Here is a 16918-nt window from a genome sequence, read left to right as displayed (position 1 = left end):
AAGGAAACCTGCGCACTCTTCTTCTTTTTTTTTAACCTTTCATTATGAAAAATTTCAAACATATACAAAAGTATAAAGAATCCCCATCACCAGATTCAATAATTATCAACTTACGGACAATCCTGTTCCACGTATAAGCCCCCTACTGCCCTCTTCATCTCTTTGGAGCAAATCTCAGACCTTACATGTTTTCATCTATAAATATTTCAGTGTGCATTTCTAAAAGATATGCCCTCTTTCAAAAACATTACCACACTTAAAAAATGAAAAATTTCTTAATATCAAATACTGAGTGTTCAAGTATCTCTGTCTCACAAAGCCTGTTTTTCACAGTATTTGTTTGAATTAGGGTCCAAATAAGGTCCATACATTCTGCACTCTTACTCAAGCCATTATAAATACTACCTCTGAGACAACTGCTGGAAGCAGTGAGAAAACGAGAACAGTGAAATTAGATAGTGCTTTTTCCTTCTTTAAAATTTTCATGCCTTAAAAATTGCTCTGGTGTAAATTTTACTTGAATTAATTTCCATTTATCTTAAATTCTTCAGTGCATTTCATTGCCAAATGTCAGTTTGTCTTTGAAGAGTATGCTTCAGTCAACTTGGTGTGATAGTCATTCTGCTCTACATTTTTCTCTAGGTCTGTATGGGTAGAGGGATGCAAATAATCTAAGGTGAGTTTATATTTTATAGTTCAACATTTTAACACAAGCTGCAAAACTTTTATGCACAAGATTTGGAGAAAAGCTTCCTTCACATCAACCACACAGCGGTGGGTAAGGGCAGGTTACACAGTGGTCGGTGAGGACAGGTTCTGCAGATGGGCCCACACTGTTCCTCTCCGAGGCTCTAGGAGCAAAACCCACTAAGAGTAGGGCTAGTTGAGGCTCATTTCCTTTCAGCAAGAGAAAACATAAAAAACTCACTCCAGTTGTCTGGGACCTTGAGCGGCTTTGTGAATCCATGCTGGTGGTATTTCTAATATATATATATATATAAATCACCCCCATACACACAAATAACAATACAGAATTTTAAATATTAGAAAGAACATCTTTTCACTGCTATGATACTTTCTAAAGGACAACTTAGAGAACTCTTACTGATTTTAAAGAAAAAATGGAAGGCAAATTTAACTGTTTCTAGAGAAGAAACACTGAAAGCTGGGATCAAATGTTACCGTGTAAACAGAACACAAATTCTATGATTAGCCACTGAGTTCCAAGGGAAGATGGGGACCCTGGTCTGGCTGACCCAATCCTCTGTGGGCTCAGTGAAGTGACAGACACCAAAGCTGCACCCTGCACATCGATGAGGAACACTGTCTTGTGCCCATGAAACCTGCCCAGCAGGATGGAACTGCATGGTTACTATATGAAGGAATGTTCCAAAAAAGCAGAGCTTACATCGATTCCAAAATGTTCAGTGACTCCTCGGCCGTGCTCCCCCAGGACTCCAAACGAAAGGCTTTCCTCCAGAAAGATCCTTGCTTTATATCTGTATTTTAACTTAACCTAAGTGGTAAATAAACACAACTTTAAAATACTGAAAATTCATAAAATTCGTATTTGTGAATCTGCCTACTTGCTAAAATTTATTTGTAACCTCCAAATCAATACTTAGGGCATATGTGCAGGGTGGTGAAAAACTTTGAGTCACCTGAAATGCACCTTCCCAGCTGAGGTAACAGGCTACTGCTTCAGCTTATTTATACTGCAAACAAGTGTCCTTCTCACATTCTGTTTACTGCCACATTTTTCGCATTTTGTGCTTTTCGTTGTGATTCTGTTGTTCACAACGGCCCCCAAGCACAGCGCTGAAGTTCGGCCCAGAGGGCCTCAGCGCAAGAAGGCTGTGATGTGCCGTACGGAAAACATGCGTGTGTCACATAAACTGCACTCAGGCCGGAGTTAGAGCACTGCCGGCTGTGAGTTCAATATGGCTACGTCAACGATGTACACTAAATAAGGTGTCTTTACACAGAAACACATATAAAACACGGTTATGTATTGAGTAACTGATGAAAACGTGGTGACTAGAGGGTTGCAGAAAACTAACTCTGTATTTGCCCTAGGAGCAAAAGTTCAGTATTTGGTAATTCAGTATTTGCAGCAGGTTTATAGAACATAAATATATATATATATATATATACACACACACACACACACACACTCACACATACACACATATACACACACACTTTATAGAACATAACTACCATGAATAATGAAAATTAACTGTACTTTAGATGCTCTAAAATGATTCAATTTAACTCAGTAATATAGACAGCACAATGCCAATTTTTAAAGAAGGAACTGTTAAGACACTATGAGTATAGACATGTAATCTATCTGTTAAATACTGGTCTGATTATACATAAAAACTCCTAGGGAAATATTGTAAATATTCTTCCCTCAGAGGCACTATTCCAATTTAGATTCATTTTTTTAATCCAGAAAAAGTTTTCATTAATATGTTTTTTAATCTTTTTTTTTCCCCTTTGTTTTCCAGCTTATAAGAAAGTCCTTTCCCATCTAAGGTTTAGATGCATATTTATCTATATGTTCTTCTAATTATTTCATAAATTTTTTGGTTTATACATTGGGAGGCTGAACATATGTACAGATTTTTTCCCCCTAGTGTTTAATTGATTTACCCCTTTATGATATGTATGTAATAAGTTTCACAGCTGAATTAAAATACAGTGATTATCAACCACTAAATTTTTTTTAATTAATTAATTTATTTATTTATTTATTCATTTATCACTTTTGGCTGCGTTGGGTGTTCGTTGCTGCACACGGGCTCTCCCTAGCTGCGGCGAGTGGGGGCCATTCCTCATTGCGGTGTGCAGGCCCCTCACTGCAGTGGCCTCTCTTGCTGCAGAGCACGTGCTCTAGGCGCCCAGGCTTCTGTAGTTGTGGCGCCCTGGCCTAGCTGCTCTGCAGCATGTGGGATCTTCCCGGACCAGGGCTCGAACCCATGTCCCCTGCATTGGCAGGCGGATTCCCAACCACTGTGCCACCAGGGATGTCCCTCAACCACTAAATTTTTATATATATAACATGAGAAGTTGGGCTCTTAAATCTTTCCATGACTCATGTAATCTTCTCTTGTGCCAGAATCATAATTTTAATTATTAAATGTTTAATTACTATGATTTTTTCCACTGAAACTATAGAAATAATGCACAGAAATATATAAGATGGGTTGATGTCTCATATCATGCGTCTGATAATTTATTTTTTAACCATCAAGATTTTACAGGCTAGGGCTTCCCTGGTGGCGCAGTGGTTGACAATCTGCCTGCCAATGCAGGGGACACGGGTTTGAGCCCTGAGTTGGGAAGATCCCAAATACCGCGGAGCAACTGGGCCCGTGAGCCACAACTACTGAGCCTGCGCGTCTGGAGCCTGTGCTCCACAACAAGAGAGGCCGCGACACTGAGAGGCCCGCACACCGCGATGAAGAGTGGTCCCCGCTTGCCACAACTAGAGAAAGCCCTCGCACAGAAACGAAGAACCAACACAGCCAAAAATAAATAAATAAATAAATAAATAAGCTTTCATTAAAAAAAAAAAAAGATTTTACAGGCTAATCTTGTGAATCAACATCAAATTGGGAGAGGGGTCCTCACTGGGCTTTTACCTGAATTTTCATTAACAATGAACAAACTAATTTGGGGAGAATTACATCTTTTCAATACTAATTCTTTCCCATCCATTAATAAGAGGTATTATATGAGTGAGATAGTCTCTAAAAACCATGTTTTAGAAAATATTTAATAATATTATCACAGTACTGGAACACAAACAGACAGGTAAAACAAAACAGGAATCCTTTTGTCAAACCCTAATTTGTATACTGTAATTTTACATACTCAGTACTTTAGGTACTTGATCTGTTCCTACACTTTACATTTTGTTTCACTGGCTGGATATTTGCCCATCAGTACTGATTTATTATTGTACCCCTGTAACATACAGTTGTAACATCTTGTGGCCGACTATCTCTCCCCTACATTATTCTATCAGTCTTTGACACTCACAAGAGGAAGGAGAGGAAAACAAATCTCTTTTATTGACATTTAGGATGTATCTAGATTTCCTCAAGAAATAGTGAAAAACTTAAAAAAATAAGATATGAAACCTTTATTTTGAATCCCTATTCAATTGATGGACTCAGAGATTCAGATTTTAATGGTCAAATGCAATGGTGGTTTATTACAGGAAAATCAGTGTAATACACCATACTAATAGAATGAAGGATAACCACATGATTAACTCAACTGATGCAGAAAAAGCATCTGACAAACCCCAAACCTCTCATGAGAGAAGCATTCAACAAATAAGAAATAGGAGGGAACTTCCTCAACTTGATAAAGGGCATTTATGGAAAACCCACAGCTAAAATCACACTCAATGGTGATGGCCTGAAAGCTTTCCCTTTAAAGAGCAGGAAGGACACTCACTCTTGTCACTTCTAGTCAACACTGTACTGGAAGTTCTAGCCAGAGCAATCAGGCAAGAAAAAAAAAAGAAAAGCATCCATCCTTGGAAAGGAAGAAGCAAAACTAGCTCTATTCACAGATGACATGATCTTATATACAGAATAAGATCCACAAAAATACTGTTTCAGCTAATAAACAAGTTCAGCAAAAGTTGAATGATGCAAGATCAATACACAAAAGTCATCTGTATTTCTATAATTAGTAGTGAACAATCCAAAAAGGAAATTAAGAAAACAATTCCATCTATAATAGCATCAAAAAGAATAAAATACTTAGCATCAAAAAGAATACAATACTTAGGAATAAATTTAACCAAAGAGGTACCAGACTTTACAGTAAAAGCCACAAACAATACTGAAAGAAATTGAAGAAAACTGAAATAAATGGAAATACATTCCATGTTCATCAATGAGAAGACTCAGTATCATTAAGATGGCAATACTTCCCAGAGCAATCTAAATATTCACTACAATCCCTATAAAAAATCTCAATGCCATTTTTTACAGAAATGGAAAAGCTGATCCTAACATTCAAATGGAATTTCAAGGGACGCCAAATAACCAAAACAATCTTGAAAAAGAACAAAAATGGAGAACTCACGTCTTGATTTCAAAGTTTACCACAAAGCTACATGAATTAAGTAATTAAGCATGGTACTGGCATAAGGCTAGACATATAGACAAATGGAATAGAACTGAGAGTCCAGAAATAAACCCATATACCTACAGTCAACTGATTTCAACAAGGGTGCCAAGACCATTCAATGGGAAAACAATAGTTTCTTCAACAAATGGTACAGGGACAAATGGATAACCACATGCAAAAGAATGAAGTTGAATCCCTCTCTCACAGAATATACAAAAATTAAGTCAAAATGGATCAAGGACCTAAAATAAGAGCTAAAACTATAAAAACCTCAGAAGAAAACATAGGGGTGTATCTTCATACCCTGGATTTGGCAATGTATTTCTTAGATATGACACTAAAAGCACAAGCAACAACAAAAAACTAGATAAATTGGACTTTGCCAAAATTAAAAACTTTTGTGCATCAAAGGACACTATCAAAGAAATGAAAAGACAACCTATAGAATGAGAGAAAATATTTGCAAATCACATACCTGATTAAGGGTCTAGTACCCAGAATACATAAAGAACTTTACAAAAAGACACCCCAGTTTAAAAATGGGCAAAGGACTTCTAGAGGCATTTCTCCAAAGATATACAAATGGCCAACACAAGAAAAGTGGCTCAACATCATTAGTCATTCAAGAAATGCAAATCAGAAATGCAAATATACTTCACACCTACTAGAATGGCAAAAATTAAAAAAAAAAAAAAGTATACATTGGTAAGGATGTGGAGAAACTGAAACCCTCCTCCATTGCTGGTGGGAATGTAAAATGGTACAAGCCACTGTGGAAAACAGTATGGCAGTTCCTCAGTAAGTTAAAAATAGAATTACCACATGATCCAACAATTACATTGCTAGGCACATACATAAAAGAGTTGAAAACAGGGATTCAAACAAATACTTGTACATGAATGTTCACAGCAGCACTATTCACAAATGCCAAAAGGTGAAGCAATCCAAATATCTGTTAACAAAAAAACCAAAATGTGATACACCCACACAATGGAATATTACTTAGCTTTAAAAAGGAATGAAGCGAAGAGTAGCCCCTGCTTGCCAAAACTAGAGAAAGCCCGCGCACAGCAACGAAGACCCAACGCAGTCAAAAATAAATAAATTTTAAAAAAAAGAAGAAAAAAGGAATGAAGTACTGATAAATGATGCCACAAATTGGATAAACAATGAAAACATTATAAGTGAGTGAAGCCATAGTCATATATTATATGATTCCATTTATCAGAAATATCCAGAATAGGTAAATCCATATAGACAGAAAGCAGACTGGTGGGGGCTAGGGGCAAGGAAAAATGCGAAGTGATTGCTTAATGGGTACTGGGTCTTCTTTGGGAGTGACAAAAAGGTTTTACAACTAGCTAGTTGATGAGTGTACAACGCTGTGCACGTACTAAATGCCACTGAACTCTACACTCTAAAATGGCTAGTTTTATGTTATGTGAATTTCACCTAAAAAAAAAAAATCTCAATAGTCATGGTTTCTAAAGACAGTGTATTGTATCCCCTTTTAAAAAGCTGAGTTTTACAAAATACATATTATATGATTTCATTTATATGAAATTCTACAAAAAGCAAAACTACAGGAACAGAAAGCAGATCAACTTGGCTTGCGGCCAGGAATGGGGTACTGATTACAAAGGGGCATGAGGGACTTCTGGTGACAGAAATGTTTTATATCTTGACTATGGTGATGGTGATAGGGGAGTATACATCTGCCAAAACTTATCAAACTGTACTCTTAAAGTGAGTATATTTTATTATGTGTCAATTATACCTCAATAAAGTTGGTTTTATAAAACTCAGTCTTGATTACTCTTTAAAGGTCAGGGTTGGCATTTAATGTTAATCTACTTCCCTAGTATGATCAGAATGTGTTTATGATACCTATTAAGCAAAGCAATGCAGACATTATACATTGAAAATGGTCACAAACAAAAGGCATAACTGCCAAATAGTCTGAATACTGAAATAATAAATAAACATGGTTGCTCACCAATTCTGGAAGAGGGCAAATAGTTCCAGTATTCATATATAACCCCTCGACTACAATGAAACGTCGAGTTACACGAGCCTTGCGAGGATTCTTTAAAAGAAAAAAAAAATAGATGTTTTAAATTTCAGTAACTCCAAATACAAAATCTGTTATATGCTCTCTAGCACTTTCACCCTACAAGATTTATTCACCAAGATAAATCAACAAATAGATAGACTAAATCAATTTCAAGCTCAAGGTTTGAGATCCTGTTATTTTGAGATGAAAAACAGTGCTTTCTTCTCTCAGACATGTTTTCAGGTCACACAGTCAACTAGGAGGCCTCACACACAAACACAAACTGTTTAGACACTGAGAATACTAAAACACAAACAAAACCCTCCAAGCCCAGAATGACTAGGAAGGGACCCAAGGGAACTTTCTGGGGGAGATGGGGACGTTTTATGTCATGATGGGGGCCATGATACCTGGGCTACACAGGTATAACCACTGGTCAAAACTGTATAACTAGGACTAATGTATTTCAATGTAAATTTTACCTAAAATAAAAAGAACTCTAATGATGATGATGATAATCATCATCATCACAGAGACTGAGTGGGGAGTTAGGTGAAGGTTCAGATGATACAAGAGTGGCAGAATATTGAAAACAAAGCCGAGAGAAGGGTACAGGGGGCTTCACTATACTACTGTTTCCTTTGAATGTGCCAGAATTTTTCCTAATAAAAAGTTAAAAAACAGACAAACCCTGACCTCCCTTACTTACCAAAAAACAGATGAAACCCTTCTCCTTCCTGCCTCCTCACTACTGGTTCAAGTAAAACTGGACTATGCCCTCACCCAGTCATGTTCGGGGGTGGTGCAGTGGAGGGACTCTTTCAAGTAACACACACCTTCCCACACCCCACTGACGTCAAATCACTAATAAACCACTCCCACTGCTGAATCTGTAGATGTTTCAGGTACACTGCACTGAAAAAATTCCACAGAGTTTGCCGCCACCTTTCTACTCAAAGGTTTCTTGCCTCTAAGCTTCTAATGAACAACTAGAAACTCAAATATCAGAGCTATTCTTTAAGGGGTATTTTAGAACCCACAGCTGTATGTAATACTGAAAAAAGTGTCGGCTGAAGCATGCGAAAGTTTACATCATTCTTGGTCATCTTCACTCCGTCCCTAAGTCAAACCTGAGGCTGCGGGTCTGCTGGGAGGTCACAGCTGAGGACCTGGGGGCATCCCGCCTCTCCCTGCCTTTAAAACACAAAGTATCTTTCTTATGATCTTAAAATACTCAATGAAGGAATATTTTATTTTTGGAATATTCTTGGGAAATGGAAAAGTACAAAAAAGAATTTAACAAATGAGCTCGTTACACCACACACTGGTAACTTTTTCTTGTAAGTACAATATCTTTGTAAATTACCTTGTTCAAATCAGGATTTTACCGCAATCGTTCTAGGACCGGAGTTTTTAAAATATTATGTTGTGAACATTCTCACATTATTTAATATTATTTAAACCATAATTTTAATGGAGATTTAATATTCCACCTTGCAGATACACCGTAAATTATTTAACTATTCCCACAGTGCTGGATTTAGGTTGTTTCCTTCATTTTTTTTTTTTACATCACGTGAATACCCTTCGATCTCTGACACCATTTCTGATTCTCTTCTAAAGATAGCACTCCGGAGGGTATAGATATTTAAGAATCCCAGAATATACCTGCCCATTTACCCTCTAGAAAGGCTGTGCCAACTGAAGCTCTCCTCAGAGTTTTTGGAAGGCCCTTTGTACATCAGTGTGAAACTGATTATTACCATAAAAAGTTTTCCCTAATTGGACAGACAAAAACTCTTACCCTAATTTCTGTAACTGTTAGTGAGGTCAGACTATTTTCTATTTGCTCAGTTATCTGCATTTCTTCTATGAACTGCTGTTTTTACCTATTATCTTTTTTTTTTAAGAAGGATTAATACGGGATAAGAGAACTCTATAAGAAAAGGAATGAAAAAACATATGAACTCCATTAGTTGGGAAATTGACAAAAAGAGTTTGATCCAAACTCAGATTATTTAACCTACTTTCAAAGGAAATATAAGCATCTAAGTACAAAATATTTAAAAATTTAACATTTATTATTTCTGTGAAAACAAAATTAAAAAAGAATTATTTCTAAAAACCAAAATGTAAAGTAATTTAGAAAGCCTACTCTTGGCAGGAATATGTGGTATAAATTAATTAGTAAAAAGGTAAAAACTATAAAATGGAAATAAATTTTAAGATAACTTTATTTCTTGTTATTCATTAAAATAAAAGTTCCACAGATTATAAATCTTATACAACACACACACAGAACTTGAATATGTTGTCTTCCAAATTTGTACAATGCTAACTTGGCAAAATAACTCTACAGCAGACTGGTTCATTGGTCACACTTTCTAAGGCAGTGTTTTTCAATACGGTAGCATTCTATTACTGAATCAGAAAAGGGACATCTTTTTACAATCTGTAGAAAGAATTCATTGGTGGAACGGTCTCAATTTTAAGATTTTCCCTATACATTCTTCTACATTGTATACTTATAAAACACTGTCTGTAGCACACCTAGCATAAAATAGCAGAAGTCTATGCATATTCATCACAAGAATGTGTATAATCATGAAGTGCTGCTCTTAGGCTATCACCTAAACAAAGATGACAGAATCCAAAAGGAATAATTCAAATATCTGGAAAAATGGAAATTAACACAAAATTAAGGATGTGATGAGCATTTTTATCAGTTACTCTAGTAACGGATGAGTTACACTGGGAAAGTCCACTTGAAAGTGGTGTTTGAGACAAAGGATGTGGTGACCAGGTTCCCAGTACACTTCACACACAGTGGTTCCTGCTGCAGAACCACAGACCACAGAACTACCTTCTCTGTTCATGTTGTCAGGGGCAAATAAATGCTAATTCTAACAGTGATGCTTTGAACACGTTTCCTCTGTTCCACTCTCTATCAGAACAACAAGGAGCAAGTTCCACCTGCCTAATTCCCTCCCTGTCCCAAGGGACTACACAGGTGCTTGAGAAGAAGTGTAAATAGGTTGCAACGTAGAAGGAAACCATGCTTGAGGCAGCTGCTTCCCACAGGGAGCAGCTGCTCAGAGATCTGGGATGAGGTTGGGGTAGGGAGAAAGAGTCTTCACTTTGTTCATAAATTCATTAATTAAGATCTGCCGCCATGGTTTCTTCTGGTGAATCGATACATGATTTATTCTGATATGAATAAGCCTATTTTGAATTCACTAGATACATCTTGTTAATGCCCTAATGAGTTCTGTTGTTACTTCTGTAGAGTTGAGTGTACATCCCTCCACCCCCAAAATGCATGCTGTTTTTCTCTCTCCCTTTTAGAAAGCTGCCTAGATAACCTTCCCCCACATTTGCCATATATAATTATGGCAATGATGAGGCAATTACTATCAGGCTTGACTCTCTAATCTGAGGTACATTTAATAAGCAGAAACACCCTTATTTAATGTCCACATGTGATCCACAGGCAAGTTTTCATGACAAATTACCATTTCATTTATAATTTAGCTGGTTAGAAAGTACAAAAGAACTGTGTAATTTTCTTCAAAAGAATCATACCTTTTGATCTTCAATCTCTTGTTCTTTCAATAGTCGCTGCAGGTCATCCATATCATTATGGTTAAATAGCTTAATGTCACTACGTGATGCCTGTAATCCCTTCTGAATAGCAAAGCAGGCAGCTTTATCTCTGCAAGGAAGAAAGACCCACCAAATTGGGGTTTAAAGGGTCTTGTCAACATTCTCAGAAAAGGAATGCTTGCTTTTGTAAGCTGACCAACATCCACTTGTTAAACTGAACATGGCAAATAAATAAAACATGTTTGAACATTAATATATTATCGTTTGCACTTCACTCTGCAAACCTTTCCACATAACTACCATACTGATTCTGTTCCACGAAGCAAACTCTTGCCATATTTTGACCTCTGAGAAATCAGCATGCATCTTACTATACAGATGGCATATTAGTTTATTCAAAGTACTTTTCTCTTTCTGAAAAATAAATGAAATATTGGTGCATCTCACCATCAGTGGCATCTCTGATTTGACTGGCCACCACTCTGCCATTACTTTGCCATCAAAAGGAATACTGGGTTACTGACTCCACATAACCCAGGGGAGAACTCTGAGTCATGCAGATTAATCTTCAGTAAGATCTCCTAAATTGAGTTAATGGGGGGCAGGATATATTTCTTAAATTAAGTGTATTATTTAAAAGTACATGCAACACTTCTGCTTCTGAGAAAATAGACATATTTTCCCTATTTTTCTCACTGGGTATAACCAAAAATCCTGGACATCATGTATAAGACAAACATAAGATGATGCTGAAAAATGGAGAGAAAAGGCAGACCAGCGAGGGATCTGAGAAATGACATGAAACAAGTTCCTGGATTTTCCTAACTTGGAACTGATGCAGCTGGCAAACTGGAAATGCCAACAGGCGAGACAGAAAAGCTCTGACAAAAGTCTGCTCTCTGTAGCCAAAGGGACAGGAAAGGGGGCAGCCCAGCAAAGGTCTCTACTGCAGCCAAACCACAGAAAAACCTGGGCCTGTCCCCTCCACACTAGCAAAGGCTGAGAGGGGGACCCAGACTCTAGCCTTCACGACGCCATAACAAGGCTCCCCAATACCCCTGTGGGAGCTGTCAGAGAAGGGAGCCAGAACTTGTATCTCCGTTGGGTAGTAACAAGTGGCTCCCACTGTGGTGTTAGTGAAGACCATGTGGAGAGACCTAACTTCCAATCTCCTGCAGGGAGAGACACTCTCCCCTGCCTATGGTTAGGCTGTGTTAGGGGAGGCTCAGACAAGAGTAGGACTCTCACCAACAACAAGAAGAAATGAAAATAACCCCACTTCAGTGTCAGTGGAGGCCCCGTGGGGACCCTGGACTTGTACTTCCACCTGACAGTAATGAGGCAGCAGTGCCCCCCTGCCCTTGTTGGAAGACTGTCAGAGAAAGCCAATTCAAACAGAAAGTTTAAATAAAGCATAAACTATAACAGCATAATATGAAACTGTTCATGTTTCACTTGTCATACCAATAACCAGAAAATATCAAACAATGAAAAAAAAAAAGAAAAAAAACAATTAACAAATGCCAGTACTAAGATGACAGAGTTGTCAGGATGATCTGATAATGACTTTAAAACAGTCATGATAAAAATGTTTCATGAGGGTGAACCAAGATGGCGGAGTAGAAGGACGTGCTCTCACTCCCTCTTGCGAGAGCACCAGAATCACAACTGGCTGCTGGACAATCATTGACAGGAAGACCCTGGACTTCACCAAGGAGGATACCCCACGTCCAAGGACAGAGGAGAAGCCACAGTGAGACGGTAGGAGGGGCGCAATCAGAGTAAAATCAAATCCCATAACTGCTGGGTGGGTGACTCACAGACTGGCGAACACTTATACCACAGAAGTCCACCCACTGGAGTGAAGGTTCTGAGCCCCACGTCAGGCTTCCCAACCTGGGGGTCCGGCAACGGGAGGAGGAATTCCTAGAGAATCAGACTTTGAAGTCTAGTGGGAATTGATTGCAGGACTGTGACAGGACTGGGGGAAACAGAGACCCCACTCTTGGAGGGCACACACAAAGTAATGTGTGCATCGGGACCCAGGGGAAGGAGCAGTGACCCTGGGGGAGACTGAACCAGACGTACCTGCTGGTGTTGGGGGGGTCTCCTGCAGGGGCAAGTGGTGGCTCTGTTTCACCGTGGGGATAAGGACACTGGCAGCAGAGGTCCTGGGAAGTTCTCCTTGGCGTGAGCCCTCCCAGAGTCTGCCATTAACCCCACCAAAGAGCACGGGTAGGCTCCAGTGTTGGGTTGCCTCAGGCAAAACAACCAACAGGGAGGGAACCCAGCCCCACCCATCAACAGTCAAGTGGATTAAGGTTTTACTGAGCTCTGACTGCCACACCAACAGGGAGGGAACCCAGCCCCACCCATCAACAGTCAAGTGGATTAAGGTTTTACTGAGCTCTGACTGCCACACCAACAGGGAGGGAACCCAGCCCCACCCATCAACAGTCAAGTGGATTAAGGTTTTACTGAGCTCTGACCGCCACAGCAACAGTCAGCTCTACCCACCACCATAGCCTCCCATCAAGCCTCTTAGATAGCCTCAACCACCAGAGGGCAGACAACAGAAGCAAGAAAAACTACAAACCTGCAGCCTGTGGACCAAAAACCACAGTTACAGAAAGACAGAGAAGATGAAAAGTCAGAGGGCTATGTACCAGATGAAGGAACAAGAAAAAACCCCAGAAAAACAACTAAATGAAGTGGAGATAGGCAACCTTCCAGAAAAAGAATTCAGAATAATGATAGTGAAGATGATCCAGGACCTCGGAATAAGAATGGAGGCAAAGATTGAGAAGATGCAAGAAATGATTAACAAAGACCTAGAAGAATTAAAGAACAAACAAACACAGATGACCAATACAATAACTGAAATGAAAAATACACTAGAAGGAATCAATAGCAGAATAACTGAGGCAGAAGAACGGATAAGTGACCTGGAAGACAGAATGGTGGAATTCACTGCTGTGGAACAGACTAAAGAAAAAAGAATGAAAAGAAATGAAGACAGCCTAAGAGACCTCTGCGACAACATTAAACGCAACAACATTCGCATTATAGGGGTCCCAGAAGGAGAAGAGAGAGAGAAAGGACCAGAGAAAATATTTGAAGAGATTATAGTCAAAAACTTCCCTAACATGGGAAAGGAAATAGCCACCCAAGTCCAGGAAGCGCAGAGAGTCCCATACAGAATAAACCCAAGGAGAAACACGCCGAGACACATAGTAATCAAAGTGGCAAAAATTAAAGACAAAGAAAAAGTACTGAAAGCAGCAAGGGAAAAACGACAAATAACATACAAGGGAACTCCCATAAGGTTAACAGCTGATTTCTCAGCAGAAACTCTGCAAGCCAGAAGGGAGTGGCATGATATACTTAAAGTGATGAAAGGGAAGAACCTACAACCAAGATTACTCTACCCAGCAAGGATCTCATTTAGATTTGATGGAGAAATCAAAAGCTTTACAGACAAGCAAAAGCTAAGAGAATTCAGCACCACCAAACCAGCTCTACAACAAATGCTAAAGGAACTTCTCTAAGTGGGAAACACAAGAGAAGAAAAGGACCTACAAAAACAAACCCAAAACAATTAAGAAAATGGTCACAGGAACATACATATCGATAATTACCTTAAACGTGAATGGATTAAATGCCCCAACCAAAAGACATAGACTGGCTGAATGGATACAAAAACAAGACCCATATATATGCTGTCTACAAGAGACCCACTTCAGACCTAGGGACACATACAGACTGAAAGTGAGGGGATGGAAAAAGATATTCCATGCAAATGGAAATCAAAAGAAAGCTGGAGTAGCTATACTCATATCAGATAAAATAGACTTTAAAATAAAGAATGTTACAAGAGACAAGGAAGGACACTACATAATGATCCAGAGATCAATCCAAGAGGAAGATATAACAATTATAAATATATATGCACCCAACATAGGAGCACCTCAATACATAAGGCAACTGCTAACAGCTATAAAAGAGGAAATCGACAGTAACACAATAATAGTGGGGGACTTTAACACCTCACTTACACCAATGGACAGATCATCCAAAATGAAAATAAATAAGGAAACACAAGCTTTAAATGACACAATAGACCAGATAGATTTAATTGATATATATAGGATATTCCATCCAAAAACGGCAGATTACACGTTCTTCTCAAGTGCACACGGAACATTCTCCAGGATAGATCACTCTTGGGTCACAAATCAAGCCTAAGTAAATTTAAGAAAATTGAAATCATATCAAGCATCTTTTCTGACCACAACGCTATGAGATTAGAAATGAATTACAGGGAAAAAAACATAAAAAAGACAAACACATGGAGGCTAAACAATACGTTACTAAATAACCAAGAGATCACTGAAGAAATCAAACAGGAAATAAAAAAATACCTAGAGACAAATGACAATGAAAACACGACGACCCAAAACCTATGGGATGCAGCAAAAGCGGTTCTAAGAGGGAAGTTTATAGCTATACAAGCCTACCTAAAGAAACAAGAAAAATCTCAAGTAAACAATCTAACCTTACACCTAAAGAAACTAGAGAAAGAAGAACAAACAAAACCCAAAGTTAGCAGAAGGAAAGAAATCATAAAGATCAGAGCAGAAATAAATGAAATAGAAACAAAGAAAACAATAGCAAAGATCAATAAAACTAAAAGTTGGTTCTTTGAGAAGATAAACAAAATTGATAAGCCATTAGCCAGACTCATCAAGAAAAAGAGGGAGAGGACTCAAATCAATAAAATCAGAAACGAAAAAGGAGAAGTTACAACAGACACCGCAGAAATACAAAACATCCTAAGAGACTACTACAAGCAACTTTATGCCAATAAAATGGACAACCTGGAAGAAATGGACAAATTCTTAGAAAGGTATAACCTTCCAAGACTGAACCAGGAAGAAACAGAAAATATGAACAGACCAATCACAAGTAATGAAATTGAAACTGTGATTAAAAATCTTCCAACAAACAAAAGTCCAGGACCAGATGGCTTCACAGGTGAATTCTATCAAACATTTAGAGAAGAGCTAACACCCATCCTTCTCAAACTCTTCCAAAAAATTGCAGAAGAAGGAACACTCCCAAACTCATTCTATGAGGCCACCATCACCCTGATACCAAAACCAGACAAAGACACTACAAAAAAAGAAAAATTACAGACCAATATCACTGATGAATATAGATGCAAAAATCCTCAACAAAATACTAGCAAACAGAATCCAACAACACATTAAAAGGATCATACACCACGATCAAGTGGGATTTATCCCAGGGATGCAAGGATTCTTCAATATACGCAAATCAATCAATGTGATACACCATATTAACAAATTGAAGAATAAAAACCATATGATCATCTCAATAGATGCAGAAAAAGCTTTTGACAAAATTCAACACCCATAAAAAAAAAAAAAAAAAGCATTTCCTTTTTAAAAAAATTTTTTTTAATTTTATTGAAGTATAGTTGATTTACAATGTTGTGTTAGTTTCTGCTGCACAGAAAAGTGACTCAGTTATATATATATATATATCCTTTTTCATATTCTTTTCCATTATGGTTTATCACAGGATATTAAATATAGTTCCCTGTGCTATACAGTAGGACCTTATTGCTTATCCTATATATAATAGTTTGCATCTAAAATAGCATTTCCTTTTGTCAAAGCCCAAAGCCCAAAGCCCCTGGTGACTTTAAGTTCACGGTTCTGTTTGTATGACCAGCAGAGTTGAGAATTGCAGTGTGCCTGGGACTTCCCTTTAAACAGCATGCTTCCCACTGCCTAGTACAAAAGCACAACACAGGAGAACAACAAACATTATCAACAGCATTTTTTCTCTTGAGTGTATTCATTTTAGCAGTTCAAATTCATTTTTCAAGTTTCCTATAAGCAGTTTCTCTATTAAATTGGATTCCTCAGAACTCATGTGAACTCTACACTCTTTTTTCCTTCCCTAGTAAATTAGATTTGTTTTGGTTTGTTTTCTTTTGGAAATAGGATTTTGATTAAATTTTGTTTCCTTTGAAAGAATAAAGCAGTGAAAAGAATAAAACACTTTTAAGCAGGTAAA

The 16918-nt window shown here is 38.0% G+C and overlaps 1 long non-coding RNA gene across 1 annotated transcript; it reads right to left on the bottom strand.

The window, feature by feature from the left end:
- Nucleotides 1–14: 14 nt before the first annotated feature.
- LOC130706946 (uncharacterized) lies at nt 15–12006 on the bottom strand. The gene is made up of 3 exons (XR_009006975.1): nt 10793–12006; nt 7154–7243; nt 15–1516 (listed from the first exon to the last, which is right to left on the bottom strand). It is a non-coding gene; the product is annotated as an uncharacterized LOC130706946 (long non-coding RNA).
- Between the last annotated feature and the right edge of the window lie 4912 nt (nt 12007–16918).

Source organism: Balaenoptera acutorostrata, unplaced genomic scaffold (assembly GCF_949987535.1).
Source record: "Balaenoptera acutorostrata unplaced genomic scaffold, mBalAcu1.1 scaffold_396, whole genome shotgun sequence".
Lineage (NCBI taxonomy): Eukaryota > Metazoa > Chordata > Mammalia > Artiodactyla > Balaenopteridae > Balaenoptera > Balaenoptera acutorostrata.
This window is presented reverse-complemented; position numbering and strand designations above follow the sequence as displayed.